The sequence below is a fragment of the Lygodium microphyllum genome, chromosome 16, assembly GCF_053477565.2.
Source record: "Lygodium microphyllum isolate KBCC chromosome 16, Lygodium_microphyllum_v1.1.10, whole genome shotgun sequence".
NCBI lineage: Eukaryota > Viridiplantae > Streptophyta > Polypodiopsida > Schizaeales > Lygodiaceae > Lygodium > Lygodium microphyllum.
This window is the reverse complement of record NC_141150.1, coordinates 87,109,153-87,128,331: the sequence shown is the minus strand read 5'-3', so window position 1 is coordinate 87,128,331 and position 19,179 is coordinate 87,109,153. Positions and strand designations below refer to the sequence as shown.

The 19,179-nt window shown below is 40.5% G+C and overlaps 1 protein-coding gene across 6 annotated transcripts in view; it reads left to right on the top strand.

Annotated features, from left to right (window-relative positions):
* LOC148023076 (uncharacterized) overlaps window positions 1-19,179 on the top strand; it is a 79,271-nt gene that overhangs the window by 53,780 nt on the left and 6,312 nt on the right. The gene's annotated exons all lie outside the window — the stretch shown is intronic.

Genomic DNA, 19,179 nt, shown 5'->3' with positions numbered 1-19,179 from the left:
CGCTGAAAGAGGCAATTAAATTTGCATTAATTAATGAAGATAGTATGCGTCCTGGTACACTCACTAGTCTCACTGATACGGAGCCCAAGTCTAAGGAATTGGAAACCTCAAAATATGTGGGCAAATTTAAAAGGAAAATGCCATTTTTTAAGGGTAAAAAACAACCTTTTGAAAAGAAACCATATGTGAGGCCAAAGTTAAGTCCTGATGACTTTGATAAGGCCAAAAAAGAAAAGTTGTGTTTCAATTGCCTATCCCCTAACCATGCTGCTTGGAATTTTCCTCAAAAGAAAAAGGGGGAAGACAAAGGAAAGGATAAGGATAAGGGCAAGGGAAAAGAAAAACAAATCCATATAGTGCAGACCTTAGAATAGATTCAAGGTGAGCATGAAGTATCTGATAATCCTTTGTTGTGTTCTACTGAAGTTCAGAAGCTGATAAAGAAGGAAGTTTGTGAGGTATATATGTTATGGTCTCTTCCTGTATAAAGCAACAATTTTCTTATGTTTGTGAGTTGAATGTTAATAATGAATTAAGTAGTTTGTTAGATGATTTTAAAGATGTGTTTCCTTCTGATTTACCTAGTGGCCTTCCACCAGATAGGGGTGATATGAATCGCCCAATTGACATAAATAAGGATACACACCCTATTTCTAAACCACCGTATAGGTTAAGTGAAACACAGCATTATGATGTTGAAAGATAAATTAAGGATTACCTTGATAAAGGGTTTATACAACCCAGTAATTCACCTTGGGCTTCACCAATTTTATTGGTAAAGAAAAAAGATGGTTCTATGCGACTTTGTGTTGACTATAGAGCACTTAATAAAATAACGGTGAAGAATAAATTTCCTATGCCTAGAATGGAAGATCTTTTTGATCAATTGCAAGGGGCAAAATTCTTCACAAAGATAGATTTAAGATCAGGTTATCACCAAGTAAGAATTAAGGCACAAGATGTTCCCAAGACAGCATTTCGTACTAGATACGGACATTATGATTTTTTGGTGATGCCTTTTGGCCTCACTAATGCACCAGCTACCTTTATGAAGCTGATGAATAGTGTTTTACAGCCCTATCTAGGACATTTTATAGTAGTCTTCTTGGATGATATCTTGATCTTTAGTAAATCAAGAGAAGAACATTTGGAACACTTATAATTAGTATTCCAACTGTTAAGAACACATTCCCTTTATGCGAAGAAAACTAAATGTGAATTCTTTGCACAAGAGGTCAAATATTTGGGGCATATTATCTCGAAAGAGGTAATCAACATGGATCCACAAAAAGTAAGGGCAATTATTGAATGGCCATCTCCAACGAACCTGGAAGAGCTGCAGATCTTCCTAGGTTTATCTGGATTTTATCGCAGATTCATTCGAGATTATGCCAAAATAGTTGTTCCAATGACTGACCAACTTAAAGGGAAAGGAAAAAGTTTTAATTAGGGAACAGACCAAAATGAACTTAAGGTAGCTATTGCTACAGCTCCAGTATTATTAATAGTGAATCCCAATAAACCATTTGTGGTTGAAGCTGATGTCAGTGATAAGGCGATAGGCGCGGTCTTATTACAAGAAGGTCGACCAGTTGCTTTTGAAAGCAAGAAATTAGATCGTGCAAAACAGAATTATTCTGTTTATGAGAGGGAGCTGTATGCAATAGTACATGCAATGAAGAAATGGAGGCACTATCTGTACGGTGCCAAACTTTTGATTTTATCGGATCATGAAAGCATTAAGTGGCTTAATGATTAACCGGATTTACACGGGCGTAAAGCTAGATAGGCTGAACTCCTTCAAGAGTTCGACTATGAGATAAGATATAGAAAAGGAAAGTATAATATAGTAGCTGATGCACTCAGCAGAATGCCCATCATTAATGAATTGAGTTTTACTTAGTTCACTTCCAACTTGCTTGAATCTTTAAAAGGGAAATGGCAGGTTGATCCGGCATATTCCAACATATGGGAAGCAATAAAAAATGGGGATCCAAATGAAAGTGCTTCTACTGAGGAAGGAATATCTGACGATGTTCAACAAGGAAATGGAGCATTAGGGGTTGCTCAAACTGGATTCAAGTGGAAGAATTTTACCATTGATAATGGTTATTTACTCTACAAAGGTAGGGTATGTGTCCCGAAAGATACAGAAATAAGGCACGAGATACTCTTTGAGTGTCATGATACCCCTAGCGCGGGACATCCAGGAGTTAATAAGACTTATAGTCTTATTAAAAGGCAGTTCTATTGGCCTGGAATGAATAAGGACGTCCTTGACTATGTGGTCAAATGTAATAAATGCCAGGTTAATAAAGCTGAAAGATTAAAGATGGGAGGACTTCTCCATCCACTAGAGATTCCTTCAGGAAAATGGGAGAGTATCTCCATGGACTTTATTGTTGCTTTACCCAGAACACAGAGGGGGCACGACTCTGTGTGGGTGATTGTGGATAGGTTAACCAAAATGGCTAGGTTCATTCCAACTTCAACTAATGTTAAAACACCAGAATTGGCTAGATTGTTCGTAGAGAACATATACCGATTGTATGGCCTTCCGGCAAATATAGTTTCTGATCGGGATAGAAAATTTGATAGTCAATTTTGGCGTGCGGTATTTAGGAAGTTGGATACTAAACTTAGCATGAGTACGGCGGATCATTCGCAAACTGATGGGCAAACTGAAAGGGTTAACCAAATTCTTGAAGATATGCTTAGGGCATATGTAAGTAAAAGGCAAACTAATTGGGAAGAGTATTTACCGATAGCAGAGTTTGCATATAATAGTGCCAAGCACTCTTCCACTGGATATAGTCCATTTATGTTAATGTATGGGTTTCAGCCCAGAGCTCCTTTTGCAATAGGACTGCATAAGGAAAAGGTTCAAGCAGCTAAAGATTTTTTGGAGGATATGAATAGTATGTTAAAATTTGCTCAAGAAAATATTAAAAAGGCTCAAAATCGAGCTAGAGCATATGCAGATCCTCACCGAAGAGACATCTCCTTTGAAGAAGGAGAATTAGTCTATCTTAAGGTGCCTGAACAAACTAAAACTATGAAAAAGGGACAATGTCCAAAGCTTTCACCAAGGTATTGTGGTCCTTTCATAATACTTAAAAAGGTGGGAGAATTGGCTTACAAGCTCCAACTACCTGCTGGTAGTAAAATACATCCAGTTTTTCATGTAAGTAAATTAAGGAAGAAGCTGGGTGATTTGGATAATCTAATCTTAAATGCTGACATTGAGGAGCTATTAAATGACCAATCTAATCCACATGAACCAGAAAGAATATTAAATGTTCGTAATAGACGAACAAGGAATACTATTTATCAAGAATGTTTGGTTAAGTGGAAAGATTGTTCAGAAGAAAGCTCAACATGGGAGCGAGTAAGTACTTTAAAGAAAAGGTTTCCCGATTTACAGTTAGACCTTCCAAATATCGTTTTCGAGGACGAAACCGATTCTTAAGGGGAAGGAAATGTGACATTAAAGTGATATTTAATGTGACATTAAGGTCACAAACATTGAATGTGACATTTAATGTGACATTAAGGTAAATCAAGGGGAGCATGCACGAGGATGACCGTCCGGGCTCTTGGGCGCCCGAACGGGGTTAAGGGGAGCCTAGAACTAAAGAGAGTCCAAGAATAGTAGGACTCACCAAGGTTTGACGGCTGGCAATTGGATCACGATGGTCTGGCCAGCAATATACTAGGCAAGGCTAGGAGGTGAAAGGAATCACTCGTGCTCATCCATCCCGACCGTTTTCTTCTAGCTTCATAGTCTTCTTCTGAGTCATCTGTCATCCCCCTTTTACTGCCTTTAATAATCAGCATAGAGCCCTTATGGACCTTCCAAGATTCACCACCAAAGGTAGTAAAATACCCTCTTGCATCAAGCTACCCAACTGACAATAGACTTTTCTTTATGGCAGGTACATATTTGACATCCTGTAAAATCAGCTCTTGGCCGTTTTCAAGGATCAAGTGAATGGCACCTACAACCTCTGTCTCACATGCATAGTTGTTGCCCGAGTAAACCTTGCCTAGGCAACTTGCAGTGTATTCAAAAAATGAATCCAAAGAGGGAGTAACATGAAAAGAGGCTTCACTGTCCACTATCCATGATTGGGACAACCCATCATGAGCTGAAAGTAAGGCATCAATCACCTCCCTTTTGGTGATGTGCATATCACCTACTGCTGCCATAATATCTACATCATTGCACGAGGCTAGAACAAGTATCTCTCCAATATCAGGGAGCTCTTCAATTACCACACTAGATGCAACATTTGCCTTTGCAACTTCTTTTGAGGAAGAGCTGCCATCATCTTTCTTGTCATCCTTCTTTTTCTTTCCTTGTTGTTTCTTTCTTTCTTGCTCTTTCTTGTTGTACTGGCAATCGGGCTTTTTATGCCCTTTACACCCACACTCATAGCAAGTAACATCCTATTGTTTGCCCTTTCATTTACTTCTACTTTTGCCTTTATTTGTTGCATTACTCCTCTTCTCTGACCTATCTCTAAGATGATAGGCTGAACCACTATTTTCTTCACTGGACTTTCTTTTGATCTCCTCATTGAGGATAGAGCCCCTAACGCCATCAAAAGTTAAAGCAATATTGTTGCTAAGTGAAACAACCAAAGCCTCCTAGCTATCAAACAAAGTAATCAACAAGAAAATAGCCTTCATTTAATTATTGAAGGATTGCAAACAAGAGTCTTGCAATTGACTCAAAATCCCTGTGAAAGCACTCAAATGCTCATATGATACTCGCTTAGACTTATCCAACTCCATGTTCACAAGCTTGCACATGAGATGCACTTGATTCACTGGAGTTTTGATTTCATAAGTATCCATTAACTTTTTCAATATATTATAAGCCATATCAAGACACTTAATGTCCGTAAGTACATCATCAGATACAACCATTTTAATGTATACAATGGTCTTCTTGTTGAGTCTAGCCCAATCCTCATCTACCATAGCTGCATGCTTAGTTTCCAAGACAGCATCATCACAGTCCTTGAGAAACAAAATGCCTTGCATCCTATCCTTCCATAGATCAAAGCCAATGCCATCAAACCTCTTGATTTCAAGGAGGGATTTAGTGTCACTGCTGCTAGAAGCATTAATTGCCATTTTTCAGCAATGCACCAAAAACCAATGCTGTAATTTATGACAACAAACAACAAGCTGAATATTCAGATAATTTCAATCCAAAATTTCAGGAAATAAGAGCAAGATTTAGTGGCATTGTATTACTGACAGTGCCCAAATACATGTACAATAGTAGAATGGATGACTTTTAGCAATATAACTAAAATTTCAGTATACATTACATGCATACATTACTACCAAGTGACTCCCACTTCAGCAATATCACCAAAAATACATTTGCAACAATCCCAAATCTGGAAATGATCTCTAAGGCTGCTGCACCATGAATATTCAGTAATACATCAACTCAATAGGAGCTGCCTACCAAAACATTCTTTGCGAATTCTCCAAAATCTCACAAGTGGGAAATTTAAAAAAATTCAAACCACACTGCTTAGAGCACCGAGATTGCTTCAGCAATGTCTCCAAATTGAATTTTGCCAAAATTTACAAATTTCAGCAAAAAAACCCAAAATTTCACCAGCCAATCTGACCCAATTGCATTAATACATGTTCTCGAGAGCATAAAATGAGAAAATTTAGCAAGATTTCACAAAATTTTGCAAAAGCCCCAAATTTCTTAGGCCCAAATGTGCACCCATGTCAGTAAATTCAGCTTAGCTAAGTAAAATTTCACCGATACATGAAAAACCCCAAATTTTCCAAAGGCAATGTTCACATGTTTGCAATTTTTGAGTCAAATGTCATTGCTATGCATGAACAACATCAAATCTAGGAAAAACCCCAAATTTCAGCCATGAAATTGCAGAAAAAACTTAACTATGCTTCCACGCATGAACCGGGGCTTGCATAAATGTGGTGAGTCACAAAAAAATGTCAAACAAACTGTCGACTAACTGCTGTGACCTATCGTGAGCTGTTGCTTGCATCCTGCTGGTCAAAAATGATTGCCGCCTGATTACATGAGCTGTCACTTGTGTGTCGCCTGATCAGAGAGCTGTCGCATGCACTCACATTGACCTGTATCTGTGCAGTATACACACATGCCTAATGTTTCTTCGTGCGGATGATCTGGATCTGACCTGCACGGACTTCGGGAAGCACGTACACCTTAGCTGTAGCTCTGATACCAGTTTGAAGGGGAGAGTGAGCAATGGAAATGCGAGACAGAAGTGCGAGAGCAGCATTGAGAGTAAGAGAGAGTGAACGCAAAGATAGGTGTACCAAATTGTGATGGTACACAAAGAATAAAGAATGTATTTATATGTTAGGGTACAATAAGGGTATGTTCACACCCATATAACTTTATACATAGAGACGAAGGGACTTTACACCCAACATGGAGGAAAGAGGAGAGAATGGTACACGGAGAAGTCTAGAGATAAAAGAAAAGAGATAGAGAGAGAAGTTTGAACCGAAGATAAGAAGTCTAGAAATAAGGGGGAAATTATGAGTTTAGAGACAGGATCCAATACAGAAAGTCTAGAGGAAAGAGGATAGAGGAGAAGTCTATAGACAGAAGAAGAGGAGACAGAAGAGAATTCTAGAGGCAGACAAGTCCCAAGACAAGAAGTGTGGAGGGAAGAGGATAGAAGAGAAATCTGGAGACAGAGGGAAGAGAAGAGAGAAAGAGAAGTTTGGAGACAGGGAGGCCGAGGATATGAAGTTTCCAAGGAAGAGGAGAGAAAGAGAAGTCTAGAGATAGAAGGTTGAAGTGGGGTAGTGAGCTGGAGTGAATTGGAGTGTGGGGTGTTACGTCTATATACAGTGAAGTGGAGTGGGGAGAGAAGGAGAAATACACAAGAGCACACAAAAAGAGCACACTTTTATTAGCTCAAAGATTGATCGTTCTTACAATGGCTGCCTTCCCTCTCTTTTTATAGTTCAGAGGGAAGGGTAAACAGATCTTCATGTACTATCTCGAGATCCCTAGGCAGTGGGAGGACATATTCCTTAGTAACATCAGCCTCGAAAAATCTTTGGGTCTTGAAGATCCTTGCAAGTCGGATCGAGACTAGGTCCACAAAGTTTCTGGACAAAAAGTTTGGAGGAAAGTCCAAGGTTGGTCCAAACTCCATCTCTACTTAGGCCAAAAAAGTCCTCAGACAAAAATTCTCTAGAGAAGTCGAGAAAGACTGTGGACAACAAAAGTCTAAAAAAAAATCCTCAATCACTCGAGCGACAACGATTCAAAAGTAAATGAGTAAATTATCTTTTTCAAAAAGATTGTTCCTATGCTATCTATAAAAGTGAAGCACAACTCGAACACTTGCTGTATAAGTGTGAAATACAAGTCAAAACTTGTTTTGATGCTATACAAAAGAGCTCATATGCGGTGTTCCCATGCGGTGTAGCTCATATATGGTGTTCTCATGTAGTGTACAAGTCGTCCATCGCTAGATGGCTCACCATCCTCAGTGAGCATCAACAAGTCTGTCCTCCAAGTCTCAAAAGAATTTATGGGCTTGCTGGAATAGGGCCCTATCTCTATCACGATCAGTCTCTAGGGTGTGGATCTGCCATTGTAACTCAACAATCTCTATCTCTCTCTGAAGAAGGGTCTCTAGGAGCTCGATCAATCTCTAGTCTCAGACCTGTATCTGCTAATGATGGTCACTGAGGTTGGACCTAAGGGTATCCATATCTTAAGAGAGCTATGTTATCTTGGTAGCAAGGGCAAGCAGGTCGTGGAGCAAAATGTGCATGATTGACTGCAAGGTTTCCATATATTGGATCAAATTGGTTAGATGTTGTGGCGTTTCCTGGAGCAATGATGTTGCCACCATTGGAGATCGACTAATACCAAGTGCTAGGGTGATGAATGTCAATGTTGTTGGAGAGGAAGTCGGACAATCTTCATGAGAAAGATTTGTTGTGAAGGGTACTGAAGGTGGTGGTATCATGAAAGGGAAAATGAGACCCAAAAAGAGGAAAACGGGTCCCAATATCGAAGTTGATGAGATTCGCTTGATGATGAGGAGAGGTGTATGGAAGATGATGAAGAAAATGTAGATGTTATGGGTGAAGAGGAAAAAAAGAGAGAAGTCAATGGCAGGGGAGGTGGTGGGGTGTTGGAGGAGGTGGAAGAATGATCATAGAGGGAGTAAGTAGGCATGTTTGGGATTGCTTGATGTGTTTACTCATCTTGAATCATCCTATTCATACACTAAACCATACCATTCAAGGGTGGGGTATACGGGGTGGTCAGTTGACGCTTAATACCCCTCTCATGATACAATTGCTCGAAGACTTAAGATACATACTCACCTACATTGTCAAGATCATAGGCAATTCTCGGCCTATACCCAAACTGGTTCTCAACAAGAGCAAGTCAACGCTGAAATGTAGCCAAGACTTCCAATTTCTGCTTTATGGGTTATGCCCAGACCTTATGTGAGTAATCATCAATGAAAGTAACGAAATACTTCGCACCACCTAACGACTTGTAGGGCATAGGTTCACAAATATTAGAATGAACAAGAGCCAAAGGCTCGCCCATGCACATGATGCTAGACTTCTTATATGAACTGCGGATTTGCCTGCCTTAAAGACAATGATTATAAGAATCAAACATTATAGTCAAGGGATGGAAGATACTACAAAGGAGTATGCATTTTCATTCCTTTTAATGAAATGTGCCCAAGGCAACGATGTCATAACAATAAATACATGTGGTACTGCAAGCACTGCCAAAACATGGTCAATAGATCCAAATACAATTAAGGAATAAAGAGTGCCAAACTTGGCACCTCGTGCCAAAACAAGGTTCCCACGGGTAAGCTTCCATGAAGAATCACCAAAAGATATAACATAACCTGCATCATCTAACTATCCAGCCAAAAGTAGGGTTTTAGTCAAAGCCGGAACATGGTGTATATCATGCAAAGTAAATATATTGCCTGAAGGAAACTACAATTGGACATCTCCAATACCAACAATATCCAATGCCAAGACATTATCCAATCTGACAAATCCTCTCATTTTGCGGTAGGAGTGAAACCACTCTTGATGAGAGGTGACATGAAATGAAGCCCCTGAATCAATTAGCCAACATTGAGCATAGGTGGATGAGGCATCAATCAACTACAAAACATCAAGAAAAGAAGCTATAAGTATATAGTCGTCATCAAAATCAGTCTCTTTAATCTTGATGTTGGACTTGCTAGGGACAATGCTATGCATTCTTTTCCTACACTACACTGTTTCCATTTTCTTTGCACTTGTCATCATACATTTATGACACTGTAGTCAAATATGACCTTGTTTCTTACAATAGTGGCAAGTCAATGCGGACTTAATGCAAGACTGCCCACGTGACTGAGAACAAGACTTCTGAGAGTCTCTTCCATGGCGATCATTACAGCTCTTACCATTATTGCCTCTGACTATCAAAGCATGAGAGGTGTAAGAAGCATCTACATTCTTTTTGTTAACCTCTTCATTCAAGAGCACAGCCTCTACAGCCTGCATATTTGCACACATAGTAGTATGGAATGTATCCCATGACTTGGGTAATATAATCAACAAGAATAAGGGAGGAAGATTATCCTTAAATTCAATCCCCTACGAAGATAAGTGATTGAAAATAAAATGAAACTCATTTAAGTGAGCAAACATGAAAGTCCCCTCCTACATACGAAGGTTCATGAGTTGCTTTAGCCAATACATCTGAGAGGCAAGGCTTTCCTTATCATAGACATTACGAATCTTATCCCATAACTGCCAGGCGATCTGCTCGTGAGAGACAACATTATAGTAGACCTACTTAATTGTAGATTTACATAACTCATCCAGTTCAGCCCAATCCTTTGCATCAATGCATTCAGGCTTGACACCCTCATGTCTCAATGGCTTAATTTGCAATTTCTGTAATAGAACCTCCCAAATTTGTGTCTTCCAATAGCTATAGTTGGTGCCATCCAACTTGTCAATGTTGAAGATAGCATTGTCATTCAACCCATCAGCCATAATAGGATAAATGAAAGCACAGTCCAAGACAAACAGGCAACTCTAAATGACAGTAAAACAGTCCAAAAGCATAGCCAAGTTAGTATCTAACAGAGGAAAAACTGAAAAGAGTAGAGCTATCCACTAGTTTTTCCAAAGAATAATGGTCAAGTCAAAGCATCTGCCCTCATAAATGATGCATAAACCTGTAATTACAGCAAGCTGAAAATAATGATAGCAACAATAAAACCCAAAGCCAAGTGTAAGTAATCAACTAATAAAATCCAAGCTGCAACTACTAGGTATATCTTACAAGAAGTGGGATATGTACAAACCACTAGCAGTCAATCAGCATGCAACTAGTACCGAGTACTGTCAAAGTCAATGTGTTAGAGAGAGAGAGACATCCAAAAAGCATAAGTGTCATGTATATAGTAGGTCTCAAAGATAGCGGAAGAGAATTGCCAGATACACAACTGACTAAGCAAGTGGCCCAATGCAGCCCTAGAGCAAGCCTTAGGAGGTGGGAACAAACCGAGAAGGAGGGAAGATCAAATGCATACCTTTGAAGGTGAAGCCATGGCTGCCATCAATGAAGAGCTGAAGCTTTTCAAATCTGGGCTGAAGAAAACTGAAGAGAAGCTCCTCGAACCAATGCTCTGATACTACTGGAAGGGAGAAGCCTTGAGTGAAAGCACGCGATCAGAAGTAAGAGCTATGGTGGAAGAAGCAAGAGAGTAAGAGCAAGAGACACAGGATGTGGGAACTCCAACAGTCATGCTATTTGATTGGTCTTCCCTTATTCAAATGTCACTGAAAGAATAAAGAATGAAGTGACAATGATGGGCGCCCACTACCTATAGTGTACAAGTGTGCGAGTACTGTCAGTGTAATGAATATACGGGTAGTTAGGCACAGGGACCTTTCCCCCCAACCCTAGTTGTCCACGTCCAACGGACAAGTCAACTCGTCCGATCCGTTGTGTCTAGTACAACACGTCTGATGGCATTCGATGGAAACTATCTAACTATTTCGAAGCGCCTGCTTGTGACCATTTGGGATCACTTTTGGGGTAAATTATAGGCGTTGTTTAGGCTTCCTCTCCACAACACACTTGTACATAACCCCCAATATCTCTCTCTCTCTCTCTCTCTCTCTCTCTCTCTCTCTCTCTCTCTCTCCCCTTTGGCCCCCCTTCTAGCAATATACTCTCTCCCTCTCTTTCCCTCTATAATTTCAAATTCAAATTTCAAGCTCAACTTTCAAGATCTTTATTCTCAAACTCTTTCTCCTCAAGCTCTCTAACCCCACTCCCTTAAGCTCTCCTTCACCATATCTCCACCCTACCTCCACTTTCAAGCTCTCCGTCGGCCACCCTCTCTATTCTCAAGCTCTTAATATGTAAACTCCTAGTATAAAGTCTCTAAATGTTTAAAGTGTATTATTTTGAGTCCCAACATTAACTATAGGCATTAAATTTATATGTACAATTTTTTTCATCAGACATAGGTTCAAGATTTAATAGTCTGATTACTACTATACTAGTATCGAACAGTACTAATTGGACACTATAGGATGTGACAACCGTGCCCCCAACAGACAATCCTATCTCTATGATATTCGAGTGTTGAATCTCTCTTCTCCAGCCCCATTGACAAGGATCCAACTACACAACCAACTAGAAAAGGTCTATCGCCCCAAATCAGCACAATTGACCTCTATATGTGCTTAGAAAACTCTGCCCTTGTGTTGGAATTCAGTATCCAACATATAAGTGCCACAATGCAAGTGATAAGTAATATTGCAAGTTCTTCAATCTCTTGCAATCTAGCTCTCGATCAATCTCAATGGTTTGGCCATTTTCTATCATTCACTACATTATTTCATAAAATTTTCCATTGTAAGGAATATCAATGGCCACATGAAGCAAAAGCTTTATAATTGGCAAGCAAAGAAGTAACAAATGTTTCACATTGTATCATTAATTCTCTTGGATAATGGTAGTATAGCATAATTGTGCCATAGCTATGCAAGAAGTAGGTCAACCTTCCCATTTGGACTAGCCACCATCTACTTCGATGCTCTTGGATAATGGTAGTATAGCACAATTGTGCCATAGCTGTGCAGGAAGTAGGCTAACCTTCCCATTTGGACTAGCCACCATCTAGTTCAAGGCTGGTCTCACGTTGCATAAACAATGAAACATTAGAAAATCATATATGAATCTAGTTTTTGCATACTTTAGCAACTCATTTACTGAGGACTTCCTATACAATGTCAATCAAAAATAGTGACAAGTAATGAACATCACTATCTTCTTTCCAATAGCGATAACTATTTTTACCCATGGCAAAGCACCAATGCTCTTTAACAACTTGTTGAGACAATCTGTCATGCATGGACTCACATGTTGTACTGGGATATTTTCTCTCCAATAAACCACATGTTGCTCTACGAGTAGCCTTTTCATGTGATAGAGATTGCACAACATTCTGTGAATCTATCTAGTCCATAACCTCACTTTAGATCTTACATAAGACAGCAGTTGTCTTTTGTCATGGGCCCCACTCTGTAGACTTGATAAAAAATGCTTTGCTGAGACAAGTTGCAAGCATCCCTCTAAAGATATGGTTGCAATTATCAGTCCATCCAACACCTAATAATGATACACCGTATGAGCTCCACCTTTGTTTTATTGGTATTGTAGCCTCTTTAATGCTAGAGATCTCATCCTCAAAGAGCTTTTCCAACAAGTATCCTATGTGTGTGGTGTATAGAGGTGTTGTAGCCTCTTTAATGCTAGAGATCTCATCCTCAAAGAGCTTTTTGAACAAGTATCCTATGTGTCTAGTGTATAGGTAGGCCCAAACTTCTAATTTTATTGCAAAGATAAGCTTCCCCCTAATTCTATGGAGTCATGTTATAAGCGCATGCCATTACCATTCAGTAGGTAAGGGAGGAAGAGAGCAATAAGAAAGTGTGATAGGGTCACAGCAGCAAGCGACCTGGGGCATATGATCAAGATGAGTGACTTCACCAACTACATTCTTCACTAATTAGGGTCTAAAGATCCCCCTTATTTTGGAGGAAAATGTGAAGGTGAATTTGCATATTCTTTGCTAGTATAAAGAGAAGATATTTGAAAAAAAGAATTGCGGTTGTCAACAATGACATGCAATAACTGAAGTCAAATACACAATACAAATAACAATTTAGTATCTTTTTTGTGGCTAGACTAATGGTTTCGTGTCTGGTGTTAAGTGAAAAGAGTTGCATTACACATTAAACCTTCATTAGTTCAATAAACAGCCCCAAAACTCAGATGCACTTAGTGTGTTTCAATGTCCCATAAGCAAACTCCCCACATTTTGGTTGGTTCCACATCTAGAAGTAGAGAATGTGCTAGGTCACTTGCATTCTAGTCTCCTCCAAGTCATCCCCTACCCTCATCAGTCTACCTCATCCAACCTGTTGTCACAATGATCCTCAGCTGGAGCCCCTCCATCCATCTAATCTGCATTTCACTCCAGCTTGTCATCGTCAACTCCAGGTCTTGTAGTGGCCATCCATCGCTGTTGCCTTCATCCTGATGACTTCTTTAGGGTGCATTTTGCTGCAGTTGCTATCATCACCATTCAGCTTGCTGCCCAATCATCTCCAGCTGCCACCCTTCAACCTGGCAACTCCTACAAGCTATGTTTTGCCATCATCATTCGCAGCAGGTCGTTTTTGCGTTTTCAGCACTTTTCTTCATCAGCCTCTACTTCAATTGGTTGGTTACTACATTGGGATCTGTGTCTCCAGGGGTGACACAAATCGACCCCTCCCTCAACCTACTCCCATGAGAGCCACTAGGTGTTGGACAGATCTCCCCTTGAGCATTCTATAAATTTTCACTCATTATTCAGTTATCTTTATTTTTTCTTCTTGTGTTTTTGTGTGTGTTTGAGTTCACTATGTTGCAATCGCAGTTGTACAGTGCTCGTCTAAAAGAGTTACCTAAGGCTATCTTGGTAGTGCCTGGTTTGTTCTTGATTACACTATATGTCGTGTGCTAACTCATGATGGCTCACACTACTCCATCTTGGGATCGTCTGATGTTTTCTTAGGCTACTCCTGTAATGGAGGCTTTGTTAAGGCATCATGGTCTTGATTTGGAGAACAACGCTCCATTGTCTTCATCTACTAACTATTCTTCTAAGGATCATTCACTGAAAACTCATCTTTGTCTCACATCCTTCACAAGGTGCATTTCAATTGGAACACTCTACTAATGACACTAATCACCTCTCAGTTAAGGGAAGACTATTCACTCAAGACACAATTGAAAGCTCAAAATCAAGCTCAGTGGCAAACTCACACAGTCCATTTTTGTGTAATCCTAATTATGTCTATGGTGCTCCTTTTATTATACAAGGACCGACTGTAAGTCACCATGGAGACCCAAATCAATGCTAGTATGGATTAAAAGAGCACTCTATGATCAGAGATGTTCTGTAAGGTAATCCTTTTTCTTCTATTTCATTTGAGTATAAGTTTGGTGCATTACATTCATGGTTGTCATGTCCAATAGCATTTGATTAGTATCATTCAATACTAATATAGTACTAATTAGACTAATAAATCTTGGATGTATGTCTAATGCAAAAAATTACACATATAATTTTAAGTCATGTACTTAATGTTGGGACTTGAAGCAATACTTCAAACATTTAGAGTCTTTACACTAGGAGTTTATATATGGAGAGCTTGAAGCTTGAGAGCTTAGAGAGCTTGAGGGTGGAGAGGATAGAGCTTGAGCGTAGAGAGCATAGAGAGATTAAGGATAGAGTGGGTGGAGAGCTTGAGAGAGTAGGGGGTTTTGGGTATTTTTTTGGGGGGAGGAGGGGGGAGCAAGAGAGCAGAGAGAGCATGATATATTGGGGTGTGTGCACATGTGTTGTGAGAAAGGAAGTCTAAACAACTCCAACAACCCTCCCAAATGGTCACAAACGAACACTTTAAAATGGTCGAACAATTGGGATCAAACACCATCGTACGGCATCTGATGAGTCATATTGGACAAGGTGGATCAGTCTAATCTATCCGTCCATTGAACATGGACAACCATGCTCGCATTTTCTGCCCTTCCCTCCCACCACTGTCACTTCACATTTAGCTTCATCTACATTACATCTAGAATCTTACCTATCACTTCATATTTAGTTTCATTTACATTACATCTGAACCTTACTATAGACCTACCCTGGGTTATCTAGTTTTAGACACTCAAAAGGTGCACCACTTTGTATCCTAGTGCTTTGTTGCCCCATATCCGCAAGTACCTCACTCTCTATCCTTTGGTCTTGTTCTATTGGAGAATCCCCCTCCTACACACTATATCACCCTCCTTGGTTGCTCAAACGCACTAACGCCCCTATTGTGCTGATGAGTCCCCTCCATCGAAGGAAACAAAGAGTAGAAGGGAATTCCTCAGGCACTTAAACCTAGCCCCACACTCCCAAATCAATCCTAAACATAGACCATGTTCTGATGCCAATGCTCAAGCTCCTTCATTGAAGGAAAAAGGGATGGTAAACTCCAAGCCTCACAAAGGCCCTGTTGGCATCACTTACCTAAAAAGAATAGGTTTTGTGCATTTTGCCATAAATCCAGCCATGTAGATGACACATAGTGACAGGGAACGGTCGGAACGGCTCCTCGGGATGCCGAAATCCATTCCAAATCGCGTCCCTGTTGGGTGGGGCGTGATTGGGAATGCCACGTGGCACAAAAATTACGTGCAAAGTGACAAGTTGATTGCCCCAATTTACCGCTTGCCAAATCATGCACCTGTCTCCCGCCAACACCGCCTGTAGCTTTGCCTGTCTCTCACTCACGTGCTTGTCTTGGCTCTACCCACAGCACCACATGAATTGATTGAAATATTAATTTGTCATTGTGGATTATAGACCTTGGCTTTAGTACTCCATATGAATTATGAATGAAATATTTTTTAAAAATAATTTTAAAATTTTTAATGCCATTCCTGTCTCCACGTCCCCATTCCCTAAGTTTGGCGTCCCCATCCCCATTCCCCGTTTCATGTTTCTATGAGATGACAATTGTCGCTCAAAGGCTATTAGACCCACACCCAAAATCACACCATCCTCAACCAAGAGTATTTTGCCCACACTAAAGCCAAATCCAATCCCAACCCCAAATCCAACCTTAGCTCCTTTCAACACATGGTAGTGCCACTCCAAGGCACTTCAAGAAAAGTCTTCCCCAAGGAGCTAGCATAGTTTCTCCACCCCTTGGTATATATGTTAATTAGTGGTTGGCCATTGGTACAATGGATCCTAGATCCCCCCCTCAGCCAATGCCTTACGGCATATCTAACTCGTTCGGTCATTACCTCCCCTTAGGCTAGTTTCTTAGGAATCTTAGCTCATCCTTAGGAACCTTAGGCTAGCTACATTCCCTTTAGGCTCTTATAGGCTTAGCCATACTTTTGCAATTTTTTTCAAGTCTTTCATGGTACACTTAGTCACTTACTTTTTCATTTTTGTATGTTGCATCTGCACTCAAATTTATTTTTCATCCGAGTATAATACAAAAAGTGTCTCAATATGAAACATCTGGTTTGTTCTTGTACTTACATGCGGGGTTTTGTTTTTCAATTAAGGACTTAACATTGTAGGTATTCACCAGTCCTAAGTGAGCTGAAGGTTTGGTTTTTTGGTTCTTCCCTTGGTGAGTATTGCCTCCATCAACATGGAGATGGAAATGATATCTTTTCTCTCGAGATTGGGTCTTAGGCATCCCTTTCCTTTATCATGGCATCCATATTTGTTGTTCTTTCAATTGAGGTGTTTTAACCATGTTATGTCGGTTCCTACATTGCTAGTTTATTCCTTTTTCATGTCAAGTGGATTACTACTTTGGTGGTTGTGCCTGTGACACTTAGTCAACATTGGAGTCATCTCCTGAGATCAAGTATAGTCCTGTCCTAACTCCCTTGGTGGCAAACTCTTCCCCCGCTCTTCCAGTTGGGGAGTGTCAGGTCTTCCTTCTTCATCCACTAGGTCCATTTGCATAGTAAACTTCTATCTTGGTGATTCTCAACAGCCATTCCTTCATCATCAACACCCTTGCAGGTGACTTTATATGTCAGGCCCAATTTAGGGAATCTAGATATTATCAAGAACTGACTCTTAACCTTCATCTCTAGCTTCCATGGCTTCCTCCTTTTTCTCCTCTTTCCTGTCTTTCTCTCTCCTCTTCTAGTCTTTCTTATTCTTCCTCTTTCTCTCTCTCTCTCTCTCTTCAACTCTCTATTTTGTGATTTGTGAGCCAATCATTCCTCTTTCCCCCATAGGTATTGTTACATACCAAAAAAAGGGGGGGGGGGAGGGGGGAAAGGTTCAAAGTTGTTAATAGACATCACCTTTGCAGGTCTTGGTAGGATACTGGGTGAGCCACCCTTTGTTTGATACCTTGGCCTCTTTGCAGTGGCCATTTGCACTCACGAGGTATGATAACGATCACCTTTGTATTCTTGGTAGGTTCTTGGGCACTCAACATGCATCCATTGACCAATACCCCAGCTACTTTGGGGTGGGATGTCTTGGGGTACATATAGAGGGAGCTACACTTGCAATTCATTTCTGGTTCCAGTTTCGGGACTAAGAGGGAGCGTTAAGCTAAAGAAGATGCATTACGCATTAAACCTTCATTAGCTCATTAGGCAATCCTAAAACCTCAAATGCACTCAATGTGTTTCAATGTCACATGACCAAACTTTCCACTTTTTGGTTATATATAAATAAAGAGTGTGCTAGGTCACTTGCATCCCAATCTCCTCTTGTTCATTCCTTGCCCTCATCAGTCTACCTCATCTAGCATGCTACCGTGGTGATCCTTAGGTGGTGCCCTCCATCCATCAAGCACCTCTAGTCTGTGTTTCACTCCAGCTTGCTATAACCACCAACTTCAGCTCTTGTACTGGCCATCCACAGTTGTTGCCTTCATCATAGTGGCTTGTTCATACTAGATTTTGCCCCCATTGTTGTTGTCTCCATTCAAGCTACTGCCATGGTCATCTCCAGTTGTCACCCTTCAACGTAACGGACACCCTATAGGCTACGTTTTGCCCTAGTTCATTGATGTCGTCATCATCTGCAATACGTTGTTTATGCATTTTTGGCACTTTTCTTCATCAGCCTTTGATCCAATTGGTGGTTACTGCACTAGGGATCCATCTTTGGTGGACAACACTGTTGGGTATTTCACTCACGCCTCACTTATGCCTATGCTCACATAGGAGTGTCGGTGATCAGTAGGACACTAGGGCACTTTTTACTCTCGGTAGGAGAGGTTTTTTTCCCCAGACTTATGGTATTATTTCATATGTGCTTATGACACACACTTAAGGGCACTTATCGTGTTCGAGTGTGAACACTCCCTACAACCCTAAGGTTTAAGGGTTGTACCTTGTACTTTCAGCTTACACTCTTTCAATCTATTGCATTGGGTGTCGTGCTTCACTCATACTGTCTACTGATTTCTGTGCTGAGCTTTGATCCTGCCTTCATCTCACATTTGGTATCAGAGCAATTGTTTCTTTCTTGGCTCATCTTGCATATCTTGGCTTAGCAAGAAACAGTCCACTGTTGCCACATCGTCATGTGAAGCTAAATACAAGGCAGCTTTCACTACCACAATTGAATGCGTATGGATTAGATGTTTGCTAGCTGATCTGGATGTATCTGCTACGGAGCCTACTCCTTTGTTCACTGACAGTCAGAGTGCCATTGCAGTGGCACAGAACCTAGTGTTTCATGCACACATGAAACACAGAGATACATTATCACTTTGTCAGAGAGAGGCTACATGCAGGTGATATCAGCCTTGTCTATTGTCCTACCACCAGTAATGTGGCAGACATCTTCACCAAAGCTCTTCCTCGTGACAAATTTGAAGCATTTCGCAATGCTTAAATTTGATCTCCTTTGGTGGCGGATGATCCTTGTACTCTTGATCACCCTTCACTCCAGGGGGGTTTGTTGGATATTTCACTCATGCCTCACTTACGGCTACCCTCGCACTTTTTACTCTCGGTAGAAGAGG